This window comes from Chinchilla lanigera, unplaced genomic scaffold, assembly GCF_000276665.1.
Source record: "Chinchilla lanigera isolate Chin_1 unplaced genomic scaffold, ChiLan1.0 scaffold00128, whole genome shotgun sequence".
In the NCBI taxonomy this organism is placed as follows: Eukaryota; Metazoa; Chordata; class Mammalia; order Rodentia; family Chinchillidae; genus Chinchilla; species Chinchilla lanigera.
The window spans coordinates 425,314-439,309 of NW_004955529.1; the positions used below are offsets into that span (position 1 = coordinate 425,314).

The 13,996-nt window shown below is 36.7% G+C and overlaps 1 pseudogene; it reads right to left on the bottom strand.

Moving 5' to 3' along the window:
- Positions 1–12,081: 12,081 nt before the first annotated feature.
- Positions 12,082–13,761, bottom strand: LOC102015663 (annotated as a pseudogene).
- Positions 13,762–13,996: the final 235 nt, after the last annotated feature.

Here is a 13,996-nt window from a genome sequence, read left to right on the forward strand (position 1 = left end):
AAAATTTCTTTTATTTCATTGATAAGAAAGTTTTGTGCTTATACTGTTTGATCAATTTTTCATGCCTATGCTTTGTAATGTGAGCAACTTCTTTGAAGATAACAGTATGCATTGTTTTAATCATTGTTATTGTAGTTTTATCTTGTTTTGAAATTTTGTATCATTATTTTTATTCTTTTTTCTCTTTAAAATAAGACAAAGTAATAAATAACAATAAAAAATAGAAGAAAATGTGTGCACTGTGGTGACTGATTGTCTCAACATGAGTAAGAAATACTCAACTAAATTGTCTCTGCATACTTTTGCATTTGGATGACTCACTCTAGAGAGAATGGTCTCCACAATGGTATAAACAGAATGAAAGAAGGAAGCATTGCTTCTGTTTGTTTGGAAGAGATCCTGGCTTCACCTTCAACTTGGTGGTCACTTCCTGCTTCCAGCACCAGCTCTTTGGCCTTCTGTTGCACTCTCTTCAGCCTCCAGCACCAACCCTTCAGCTCTCCAGCAGTCTCTTCAGTTTTTCATTACAGACCCTTTGGCCTCCTGACACAGACTTACACAGGACACTGCAGTGAGCTCTGGGCATTTGACTGAGCTCCCAGTGTTATGGTTCCTGTTTGCATGTCCCCCCAAAGCATCATATGGTCATATAATGGATTAATAATATCCCTTAGTTATCATGGACTGATCAACTCTGCAATCTCTGAAATGACTATATGGTGAAGGCTAAATAAAAAAAGGCAAATGGAAAGATATCAGGGCTCGAAGAGGACAAAGCCCTCTCACAGAATGTGTCATTCTCTTAGGGCTAAGATCAAGACATTTTCTTGTGGTCTGTATTTATTTGGTTATCAGAAGAAGGGAGGGGAATACTCAAGAAGGGCGAATTATTCAAGGACTTCTCCAAGTAAGGTATTAAATTAATCCTTAATTAAGATTAAGTGAATCCACCCAGCAGTGCGATGCCTGAGGCTATAGTCTTTATCTAGATGAGATTGCATCCAGGTGTCCTTGGCTGTGATCTTGTCTTATCCTTTGGGGCTTTCTGGCTTCTTCCGGCATTACATGTTTTAGCAAGGATTAGTGACTCACAGAGGTTCATTCACTATGATTCCATTGCCCACTTCCAGACAAGCTGCCTGTGTTTTGGACAGATTCACAAGTAAACATAAAATGGCAGTTGTTAATTTCAATCCTGCTCAGAACTGCTTCATAGTAGTCTCCATCAGTCATAGGGCTTTTTCAGAAGTTGCTTACTCTAGAGTATGTGATTGATTCCTGGTTTAATGCTGACATTAAGGATGCTTTGATTAAGAGTTGATAACTTCTTGATCAGTCCACTGATTTGTTTGACACTGACCTAATCGCAGTAGACTGTATACAGTATAAGAGACAGAAAGAGGTCTGGCTTTCTCTCTTGTTGCTTTTGCTGTCTTTCATTGCCAGGAACACTTGCCCCTCTGCCATGTGCCACGCTGGACTGGAGCCAGCCCATTATGGACTGAAACCTTTATAAACTGTGAGCCAAATAAACCTTTACTCCTTTAATTTTGGGTGTTGGACATTTTGTCTCAGCAATAAATAAAAGTAAGTAAGACTTCCAGTGTGCACACAGACCTTTTGCAATCTTCCACACCTGACTCTGTGGGTGATCAGTGTAAGCCAATGTTGTAATCAGGGTTTGCAAGTTAAAGGAATTAATACAGGACACATAATTTGTAGGATTATTTTATAATGTTCACCAAAAGAGTCAAATGTAAGAGTGCAGGAGATCTGTCCACCATGAGAGACACAAAAAAATCAAGCTGAGGGCCTGGATTCCAACCCAGTGTCCTACATGAGTCCAGCTGAAGACCAAGAGACCATGGCAATGTTTTCCATGAGTCCAGCTGGAAGCTTAGAGCTCATGACAAGTGCAAGTCTGTATCATGTATCTGCACTGGAAAGCTCCAAAAGTTAGTGGTGGAAACTGGAAAATCTGTGCCAGTGGGATGAAGGATCTGTACCAACAGGCTGAGGGATCTGCACTAGAGCCAGGAAGCAATGTTCAACACAAAGAACAGAGTTCTCTTAAAAAGAACTGTAGCCATACTGACAAACAGCAAAGTCCTGAGATCATCTGGTGATGAGAACAGCTGAGTTCACATCAGGAAAGCCAGAGTGATGAGCTTTTCCAGGAGATTCAACAGCACACCATCTTCCCCTCTGGAGCCAGGAAGCAATGCTCAAAAAGGACCAGAGCTCTGCCAAAGTGCACCACAACCACCCTTAGTGACAACGAAGTCCTGAATTCCTCCTTCAAAAATGAGAAAAACTGAGTTCATATCAGGAAAACCAGTTCAACATACTTCTCCAAGGGAATCAACAGTACTCCATCTTCCTCTCGTTTTCTTTTCATGCTGTTCTCAACAATCCTCAGGTGGGTCATCCACACCAAGCACCACACAGATTCAGTTGACTCAGTTTAGCTGTGTATCACAAGCTGGCTATAAATTAATCCACCACAGCAAATCTTGCAATTTTTTATATATTTGTATATCTTGTATTAAATGTTTTTCTCTAGAAAGCCCTGACTGTTACAGGTGGTAAATGTGCATGATCAGAATTATACAATTGCCTTACTTTCTCACTGCATCAGGGCAAGTCATTACTGCTTCTGTATGCAATGCAGGATTAGTCTCCTCAGGCAGAAATGAGGAGGCCAACACCCCAAGTGGCATAAATAATGACACTTCTGCTATTGAAGTTGGAAGTATCTCTTCCTTTGGCAAAATAATCTCATCAGAATTTTGGAACTCAGTATTTCCAGTCTCATCAGGTTCCTCCTAAACTTCTGCATCCCAGTTAACCAACAAATTGTTTTCCAATCCGTGCCCTCACCTTAACTACAAATAATTTTTCAGGATAAGATCCAAACTTGCATTGCAATTAGTCAGTACCAGGAAGAGAGCTCATTCTTTCTTCTCAGCAACTTCCACCCTATGGTTATAGGAAAAAACATGAACATTCTCCTTCAAGACACACCTACGAGACATCAGGATGCTTACACGTGCCTGGAGCTGGGAAACTGAATCTGTAAACTCATTCTTTTATTTTTTTGTCCTGAGATGCTAAGAATAAATATTCAATGTCATATGAAGAGGCAATCTTAAAATTTATATGGAACCAAAACAGATCCAGAAAAGCCCAAGAAATCCTGTATAAGTACAGTAAATCAGAAGCCATTACAAGCCAGGATTACAAATTATACTACAAAGTTACAGTGATAGCAAGATCATAATAATAGCAAGAAAACAGGCATTTGACCAATGGAATGAGATACAGAATATGGAAACAATACCAAGGAACTTCAGTCATCTGATTTTTTACAGTGGCACCAAAAACATTTCCTTGAGAAAAGAAAATTTCTTTGACAAGTGATCCTCATAAAACTGGTTATTCATGAGCAGAGGAGTTTATCTAGATTTATTTCTCTCACCATTACTAAAACAAAATTTCAAATATCTAGATATAAAGAGTCACTGAAACTCCTGAAGGAAAATTTTGGTACTAATCTTCAAATATATAAGCATAAGCATAGATTGCATGAACACACCAAATATACAAGATAGTGTACAAAAAATCAACAAAATGAATTATGCTGAATTTAAAACATTCATATGAAAAGCAACAATCAAACAGAGTGAAGAGACAACCTGCGGAATGGGAAAACTTTTCTGCCAGCTACCCCAATACTGAATTTTGTATATTAAGTAATTGAATAGAAAAGTCTGGAGTTAGGGGACTGGAAGTAAAAATCTCAGCACAATAAGCACATAGAAAGCTGCTAACATCATCACACTCAATGAAGACATAATCCACTGGAGGTGAAAGTACCCAGAATAAAGAAAAAAAACCTGAGGAAACACAGTTCTTAATGACTAGACAAAGCTAACTATTTTTGAAAGGATAGATAAAGGTAGAAGAATATTAATTATCAAGGGGAAAGGAAGAGATTTGTTCCAGAGAAACAAGCAAACACAATCATGAGGGCAAAGCAAGATGGCATTATAGGACTCTATTAAATTTCCTTCTACTGGATCACCATCTTGAGCAACTATGCACACATGCTCTCAAAAACAAAAATCTTCATAATAGCAAACGAAACTGGGTAAAAGATCATATTATATGGTTAAATCATAGAATCAGAAAAGGTGTCTTGAAAAAGGTAGAAATACAGTTTTACATTAACCATGTCATCCCTTCCTCAACCCCAGACAATAAAGCAAAGATACCCATCGGCTTGGTGAAGTAGAAAGGAAGTTAAAGTAAGATTGTCATGGAACTCAATACTGGGCCCAATATCATTAAAACACCAGTCAGTCCTAAGAGTTCCTGAACCCAGAATAGTTCCCATAGTCTCTAGATATACAAGGAATCATAGTGTTTCCTATAACCCCATCAAGTTAGCCTGAGTTCTATCTTGTATTCCAACCATTCAACTATAGTTGACTTTGGCTCTGAATAACCTCTATCCATAGGCAAGTTTTAGCAACTGGACACTTGGATTCAAGCCCAATACTTTATCAACATTGGTGACCATGGATTCCACCCAAACATTTTGAAAACAGTGGCAGACTTGGCTGAGGGTGTTGCCTAGTGTTGTAAGAGCTACTGCCGTCATAGATAGGTTTAGGGACCACAAGGTGTGATTTGTTCAGAATTTCTGAATAGGCTTACTGTCTTGGTTACTTTTCTCTCGTTGCTGAGACAAAATACCCAATGCCCACAATTAAGGAAAGAAAGGTTTATTTAGCTTACAGTTTGTGGAGGTTTCAGCCCATACTTGGCTGGCTCTGAGGCAGAAGATAGCAAAGCAACAAGAGCAAAGAGGAAATGGCAGTGTGTGCAAGCCTCTTTCCTTCCCTTATATTGTAAGAAGGCTACCCCTGCCCAGGGGGCTGCACTCACATAGTTAACCTTCTAAACTTCTCACGTTGACACAGTGAACAACATCCTAGAGCAGGAAGGGCATGTCATTTGCACCCCAGGATGTAGAACTGCTGAGTCCCTTAGCCAAACCTCTGGACTCCCCAAGTTGACACAATGTATCAACCATAATATTTACTAGTAGAAGTTGTTCCCAGGTCGTCAGACGGGGAAGACTAGAAGGAATACCTTCTTTTTTGTTCTTTTTCTTGTTTTTTTCTTTTTAAATTTAATCTTATTTTAAAAATAAAAAGAGGAAAACATTAACAGACAGACAAACTTTTACAAAATAGCAAAAGAACAGTACAGACAATACAGAGTTACAAACAAAGTGGTAGAAGATTAACAATGCTTTTTATATTACATACTGATAGCTTCAAAGTGGTTTCTCATGAAAACAGATAGAGACATGCAATATTGATCAATCAAGGACTCACTGACAGTTTCTTTCGGCAAACAAATAGAAGACAGTAGAACAACTACGTTAACTATCCTGTATATACATACATACAAAATTTCTCCTTCTTTCCCTTCTCTGTTCCCATGAGTACCTTCTCTTTTGATGAATAGATATCAACACACATCTCTGTGGATCAAGAAAAATGATGGCAAAAAATGGACAAAATTAAGTGTAAATTGTTGGCCCTAAAGAGATGCTTATCAAAGAATGTAAATAGTTTTTTAAGGAAGCTCACTGAATTTCAGGAAAATACTGAGAAGGAAAAAGAAAGAAAAGATTTCATCGAATTTATGGAGATCATATCAAAAGTGAAAATATATATGTCATTGGAATTCCAGAAGGATTAGACAAAAAGGAAGGAATACATAGATTAGGGATGGAATATCACATTTCATATCTACATGTATCTCTATATGTTTATGTATCTATATATCTATGTCTCTATATGTTTCTATCTGGATATCTAGATAGAGATATATAGATAGAGAGATAGAGAGATAGATAGATAGATGATAGATAAATATATCTTATACACAAAACCTGGAGTAACTTTATACCATATTCTTGGTGTGCTTAAATTTTGACTGTGGCTTGTCACATGTGGTCAGAGATGAAATTTTCCTATTGTGTAATCATACTGACAATCAGAAAGTTTTGTATTTTTCAGAATTTCAGATTGCAGTTTTTTTGAGGGTAGGAATGTTGAACCTGTACCACTTAAAGCATTTGCTAGTGTACTCTGCATGACAGTGATGGTGAACCTTTCTGAGCTTTCAGTGTTGTGAACAACCTGCTGGGGCACCTGTGCCATTCATTCACAACCACTGCTTTATGATGTACAATGCATTCATGGGGATTCCAGATGTTACTACAATCACCAAAGTTCTCATGTGAAGTTATTTGGTATATTAAGTAAATTTCATTTTTTTTTAATGTTTAATGACTTAATATATTTTTAAATTCAAGTGAGCAGCTAAGATTCAGAAGATTCTGCTATTTTAAGAAGCAGCCTTTAGTGAGGAAGTTAATGATTCCAAAGATGAAGAGCAACTCTGAAGGATGTATGAATTACAGTGTTTTTCAAAGAAAATGAAAATTAATCTGAATGATTATGCCTTCAAATTATTTGAAAATGGCTTTCATAACCATAAAGGTAATAATTATAATATATAAGATTCAGACCTCGAACTACTTTTAAAGTTATTGATTTAAAAAGTACAAATGCATTTCACATATAGTCGAATTTTGTTCTTACCCAGATGGTTATACTGTGTGCAAAACCAGTATTTACTGAAAATTTTGGTTGTTATAAGAGGAAGTTGCAATGTAGTAGAGGAGGTTTTGTAGATAGAATCCTTAAATCTGACATCTGATTTTAAAACTCTCTGTCTGTATGAATAATCTATGCATCAGTTTGTTCATTTTAAAATAGAGGATTACAATGTACTTACATTAATTGCTTATTGCAGTCATTAAGTGAGATAATATAAGTAAAATGTTTGTAACTACAAGACTGCAAATAGTAATTAGTCAGTTAACATTAATTGGTCTTAGAATTAGAAAAATAAAGATGTGTTTGCTTTTACAATGTGTGCATCTACTGATGTGGATTACTACTTACATAAAATTTTTGCTTCTTTTTTAAAATCCTTTTTGATAATACTAACCACTCTAAGATTTTTCTCCCCAGAATATCATGAGTCTTGTATAGTTTGGCAAATGAACGTGTTATGCGTGTTTGTGTGAGACTGTGTGTGTATGTCTACACAGTTGTCTGTCTGTACTTGTAAACTTCAAAATATTTTCAGCTTTTGTTGGTTTGACCTATTTGTGACATACGGAATTGAAGTCTTCCACTATGAATGTATTGGTGTGTATCTATTCTCTTGGACTTTTATGCCTAGTAGTATATGTTTTAAGAGATTGGGTGCCTCAACATTCAGTACACATATATTTAAAGTTATTTCTTCCCATTGAATTAATCTCTTTGCCATTGTATAGTGTGACCTCTTTTGTCTCTTCTGATCACTATTGAGTTGGATTCTACTTTGTGTGAAATTAGCATATATACTCCTGCATTTTTTCTGTTCTGGTTACATGGAGTTTTGTTTTCATCATTTCATCTTCAGTCTATGCTTGTTTGTTTTTCTAATGATTTAGCTGTGTCTCTTGCATGCAGCACAGAGTTTGGGTTTGACTTCTGTTGCAGTGTGCCTGTATGTATCATTTCTGTTATTTTGTTAATTTTTCATACCAGGTTTCTTTCTATTTTCCTTTCATTTAACTACTGTTCTAGTTGCATGTATTATGTCATTTGGACTCTGGTGATGTTTGTCTTGCTGCATCTGTTTGGAGTTCCCCCAGGAGTTATTTTCTGTAATATTGGTTTGGTGGTTATCAATTTCTTTAGAATCTCTTCGTTGTGAAGGTATTTTAAAATCAGCTTTGAAGTTTAATTTTACAGGTTTTAATAATCTTGGCTGCGACCTTATATCTTATGGAGTGGTGATTGAAAAACGTTACTCTAAGCTCTCCTGACTTTTAAGTTTTTTGTTGACAAGATGTCATTTTACTGATAGGCTTAACTTTATGAGTTACATTTCCCTCTATTGGCTTTCTTTGTGCTTTTTGAAACTGAGTTACTATATTTTGTACTTTCAAGATTCATAGAAAGCTTTGCAATATCTGCTTCCTCCTCTTGATCATCAAGGCTTCAAGAAAGACAACAAAATTTTATCACATCAACTCACTATAAACAAAAACAATGAATAACTTACAAACAAATCTCTTCAATCGAAAACATTTTGCAAAATACATACTGTTTTACACATCTGAATTTACCTAAAATCAGGCATAAAATACATTTTAAAAAATTAACACTGAAAAGCCTAGTACAACAATACTGAAAGCAAAGTATAAACACCTTGGAATGTTGCATATATTTGAGGGAATGCAGGAAATTACTGGTTGAACCTGCATCTACATAAATGTTAACATGATTTTTAAATACATTTTAACAAAGGGAACAAATCTTATGCCTCTGGTGGTTTCTCAGGTTTTATTTTTAATCTTGTGACACCTTGAATAAAGGAATTGAGTCATGGGCCTAGAACATTTATAGAAAAAAGAAACATTGCCAATACCATCTCAGTCTTCTGAAGACTACTTCAACGGTTGCTGTTTTACAAGAAAGACTATCAGTAATCATAGATGGGTTTTCATTTGGCTTGCGTTTTATAAAAGATAACTACTACATCTCAGTGGCAAGAATAAAAATTTAAGATTTTTACTTAGAAAACTTTAAAACCTTCTGGTGTCGCTGCCGCGGGCGCTGGGCAGCGGCTTCCCGCGCCTGCAGCTGCTGGATGTGAGCAGCAACGCATTGACCGCGCTAAGACCCAAGCTGCTCCTGCTCAGCGGCCTGCGCACGCTGCTGGCCAGGAGCAACCGGCTCTGCCGCTGCCAAAGGCCTGAACCAGTCGCCACTCAGCAGCAGCCTCCAGGTGCTCAGCCTAAGCGGCAACTGCTTCCAGGAAGTGCCCGCCTTGCTGCTGGGGCTGCGAGCGCTGCAGACCCTCAACCTGGGCGGCAACCAGCTGCAGAGCATCCCGGCCGAGATCGAGAACTTGCAGAGTTTAGAGTGTCTATATCTTGGAGGAAACTTCATTAAAGACATCCCACCAGAATTAGCAAATCTGCCATCTCTGAATTACTTGGTATTATGTGACAACAATATCCAAAGTGTGCCTCCTCTGCTTTCACGGTTGCATTCACTTTGTTCCCTCAGTCTCCACAATGACTTGCTGACATATTTGCCCTGAGAGATCCTCAACCTAATTCATTTGGGGAACTGTATCATTTAATAAGCTATTTTTGACAGCCAAATGATCTTTTGCATACTGTGCAAAAGTTTAGATCTTTTGCATACTGTTATTCTAACGGATTCTTTTGCCTAAACATGACTTAGTGTATGAGCCTAGGGCTTCTGGGGAGGGAATTCAAATTAATTTACTGCTCTTACAGGATGTCAAAACCATAAAGATCAGGGTCCCCTGAAATAAAATCAGTGAAAAGATATATCCTCTTGTATTTTACTTTACTTTGTAAAGTTTGGTAACACCAAAGCATAATAGCAGGTCTTAAGCATCTTCATATTTATAACATTACATTATGATACTGTTACATGAGGCCTAGCATGTTTTTGCTATGCTTTTCTTTATAAATTGAACGGGGCGGGGGTTAATGTTATATGTAAATAGCTCAATTTGTTTTATATTTTTCTTGGTTCATATTTTCTAAGAATAGATGTTCACTAACAAACATTACACATTGTTTGAACACTCACAGGATAATGGCAATTTAGGTGTTCCTAGACTTTCACTTAGCATTGATCAGTCTCAGTAATCCACGTAAGGGGCAGTATTCAATCTAGTACACATTAAATCTATGAGTTAAATGAACAGTGTTTTTATACTGTCATGCCTGAAAGCCATGGCAGAAAGATTGTCTGCATTGAGCAGAACATATTTTATTCCTTTGGCTGAGACTAAAATTCAATAAAATTATTATATTCAAGATTCCAGCTAAAGGAAGAAACTGGGGTAAGACTGACATTACTATTGCCAATATTGCAAAAATGTTACCAAACTGATTCTGTCTGTAATTGGTGTGGAAGAATTCTGTCACTAATTTAAGTAGTCAACATTATGTGTTACCAGAAAGGACTTTGGTAGTCATGGAGAGACTTGTGTGGAAGTTGTGTGCAGAGCCCACTTTGTGTTCATAAGAAACAAAAACATAACGGGTGAACATTAGAAAATATTCAATATTTTCACTTTTCATAGAAAAGTTTTGAGACTTTGAAGTATCAACAAAGGATACTGAAAATGTGTTATCTTATTACTATGTAGGATCTGGTATCTTAATTTTCTGTATTTAAAGCTGTGTGAATTAGGAATATCTTTATAAATATGTAGTTCACTAAAGGTTAATGGTAAAATAAGTAACTCAGTGGTATGATTCAATATTGTTTCATTTTTTAGATATAGTTTTTTGTATCAAATTTATATATTACATTATAATGGTAAATGCTCTACAAAGAATATTTAAGCTACTTCATTCTAGTACTTCTCCCTCACCCCCCAGGATGTAGCAGAACATTGTAACCTTACACCAACCCTGTGTGTAAATCTTGCCTTATTAAACATTGTGCCTTATTTTGTTAAATCATTTTGTTCAAATCCAATTCTATATTTTGGGAAATTAACAGTGTTTTCTTCTTAATTGACAAGAGTTTAGATTTTTAAAAAAAAATATGAAATCCACATTTTATATTGGCCTGTTACTTGTTATATCATTGCTTATCTGCTTATTGCATTTATTCAATACATGAATCATAAATTAAAAAAAAAAACAAAAAAATTAAATGTCCTAAATTAGTATCTAAAAATGTGTAGTGGCATAATACACATTTTGTGGCTTAGGATCCATAAAAACTATACTGCTCTTTCCACTTTTAATACAATCTTCCTGTGCTTTGGAGTAGCTCTTTACATACTAAGAGGCCACTAAAACTAATGTCAAATGAGTGAAAATGGAAAGAAAATGCAATAACAAATCCAGTAATAATGACAAAACATGATTTGTTAACTAATGCCACAAAATTAGATGTTTTGGTTCAGTGCCAGTGGGGGGCTGGTAGTGACTAGCAAATTAGTGAACTATTCCAATAGTCCCAGTTAAGATTCTAATCTAGCCCATGATTTGATGGCTCACTCATGTAGGAATACTTACTCAGACTGCTTGGTAAAGGGGTACTGCACTATACTGTACTTACATCATATTTTTCTGTGTTTTTTCCAAGAACACATAGGAAAGACTAAGGACCTCTCAAAGGCACCCAATCAAAGAACTCACAAGATCACAAAGTAATCCACCAAAAATTTGTAAATCATTTCATTCTAAGCACTGTATTAATCTAATTTGACATAGAGAATATGAGATTATAAAAGTAAAACTCCAGTACTTATGTATTTAAAGTTTTGCTTCAATTGATCAAAAAGATTTTCCAATGCTCCTCACTTTTTCTTAGTATTGTACATGAAACTAAGATATCACCATAGTTAACAGCTTTAAGAGTATTTTTATGGAAGGGACAAGATTGTTCATTGACTAAGAAAAAATATTTTATTTTGATGTCTCTTAGAGGCTTTAGAAGTTGTATTTTCACTGAATCAGAATTATTTTCAAAGCAAATATCCTTTAAGATATCAAAGTGCTCACATTTTAAGATATTATAATCTAGCATATTAAAACCTATGAAGCCTAAGACAAGCAAGCAACAAGATAATAAAAATCACAACTCAGAATTGCAAAATTTCTCAATGATATCACTCTCCATGAAATGTAAACAGACTACTAATATTTAGACAGAATGATCTCAAATCTGTAAGTAACACTCATATGACCAAACAAATTACACATTTGGGAGATTATGTAACATGAGTAAATATAGAGAACAGCCCTCCAGAACTGCTTTTTCAAAGCTTAAACAGTTAACTGGCTATTTGGGGGTGTATGATGAATATGGATTAGTAGGTCCTGCATAGAAAAAAAAATTGAAATATTTCACACAGACTGCTTTAGATGTTTATTTGATATTGAAAACTCATAAAGTATTTCTCTTCATCACAATAATTGCATATATTATGGATCTACATAGTCCAGGAAAAGAAAATCTAGAAACATTTTTTTCTTTTTTTTTGCCTGACAACTATGTGCTCTCAAAAGGATTTCCAAATGATTCAGTAGAAGCATCATACTCTGCAATGAAACGATTGAATTCTTCAACACATTCATCGACTATTTCCTGTAGACTCTCCCTCAGTGCAAACTGTATAGCCTTTTCTAGGGAAGGATCATTTTCAATTAACCTTCTCACCACCATCCTGACAGTTTCGCTGCATTGTCCATAAGCCTGTTCAATCTCTTCCATTTTCGATGCTATTGCTTTCGAGCGACTGCTGAGCTGACTAAATTCAAATAATTCTGTACTGTTTGTTGGCTTGGTCTCTGGTTCCTCTGGCTTTTCGGTGCATAACGGTGCTATAGGTTCCACCTGGATGTCAGAAATCTGGGGCAAGTTGTTCTCCTCTGATGTCTTGAACTTTTCCTCAGAGTACTTGCTTTCAGCCTCAGCAAGTTCCTTCTCAGTTATCTTGCTGGGTTCATACAACACCTTTGCTGTTGGACTTGAGATTGAAGTATATCTTGGTGTTTTCAAAGACTGGACCCATCTCTCTTTACTTCTATGCTGAGGCTGGTGGGAAGAGGACCTCTCGTTTCGGACTTTGGAGCAGCTTCTGCTACTGATGCTGGAAACAGATCTTTTGTGAGGAGAGTCCTTTTGGACCACGGATGATTCTTGGAAAATAGGAGGATCCCTTGTATGAGGAGACTGATCTTTCATATAATGGGAACAGTGGACACTTTTTCTTCTAAAGCCATCTCTCATGTGCTTGGAGTCACTCTGGTGTCTTGCAGAATGATCATATCTTGACCATCGATAAACAGATTCATCTCTTCTCTGAGGTGGACCACTTCTTTGATCATGAGAAAAACTGCGGCCTTCACCATATTCTTGGGAATCAACATCACTGTAATACATACTGTAGCATTGTTCATCAGGTCTGTCTAGCAATGATGAACTCTTTTCTACTAGTGGTGGTTTCTTTGGCACAATCTTATCTACTGCACGGTCCTTTCGACCTACGGGTGATTCTTGGTAAAAAAGAGGATCGACTGTATCAGAAGACCAGTCTCTCGTATAACAGGAAGAGTAGAAACTTTTTCGTCTGAAGTCACATCTTATGTGTGTGTAGTCACTCTGGCAGCTTGCAGAATAATTATATCTTGACCATCGGTAGCCAGATTCATCTTCTCTCTGAGGTGGATCACTTCTTCGATCATGAGAAAAAATGCTGTTCTCGTCATCTTCTTGGTAATCAACATCACTATAATATCTACTGTACCTTCCTTTACCAGGTCTGTCTAACAGTGGTGGTCTATTTCCTAGCAGAGGTGGTCTCTTTCCTAGTAGTGGTGGTTTCTTTGGCACACTATTAAGTACTCTATGGTAACCATCACTGGGCTGACTCCACGTTGGTACTTGTTCTCCAGTATTTCTTTCACAGTCATATCGTCCATCGGACCACATGTCATGTCCTCTATCAGCCACGACACCGGGGGATCAGATGGCCAGCTAAAACAGCACTCCCAGGGCCACTGCCACGGCCGCTGCCTCTGCCGCTATGGCCGCCAGGGCCACTCTCCGAGGAGGCACTTCCGGCGCCTGAGTTGACGTCAGGCTCTATGGATGTCATTCTGTCTTTATTTCGAATTTCTAGAATTTTGACTATGACGTTTTATGGAGTGTTTTTTGATCACATTTATTTGGGGTTAAATGACTCATTCACCTGAGAGTTCATTTCAGTCTCTAGATTTGGTACATTTTTTGCAACATTTTTGGTAAGAGAATTTTTTTTTTTTTTTTTTTTTTTTTTTTTTTTT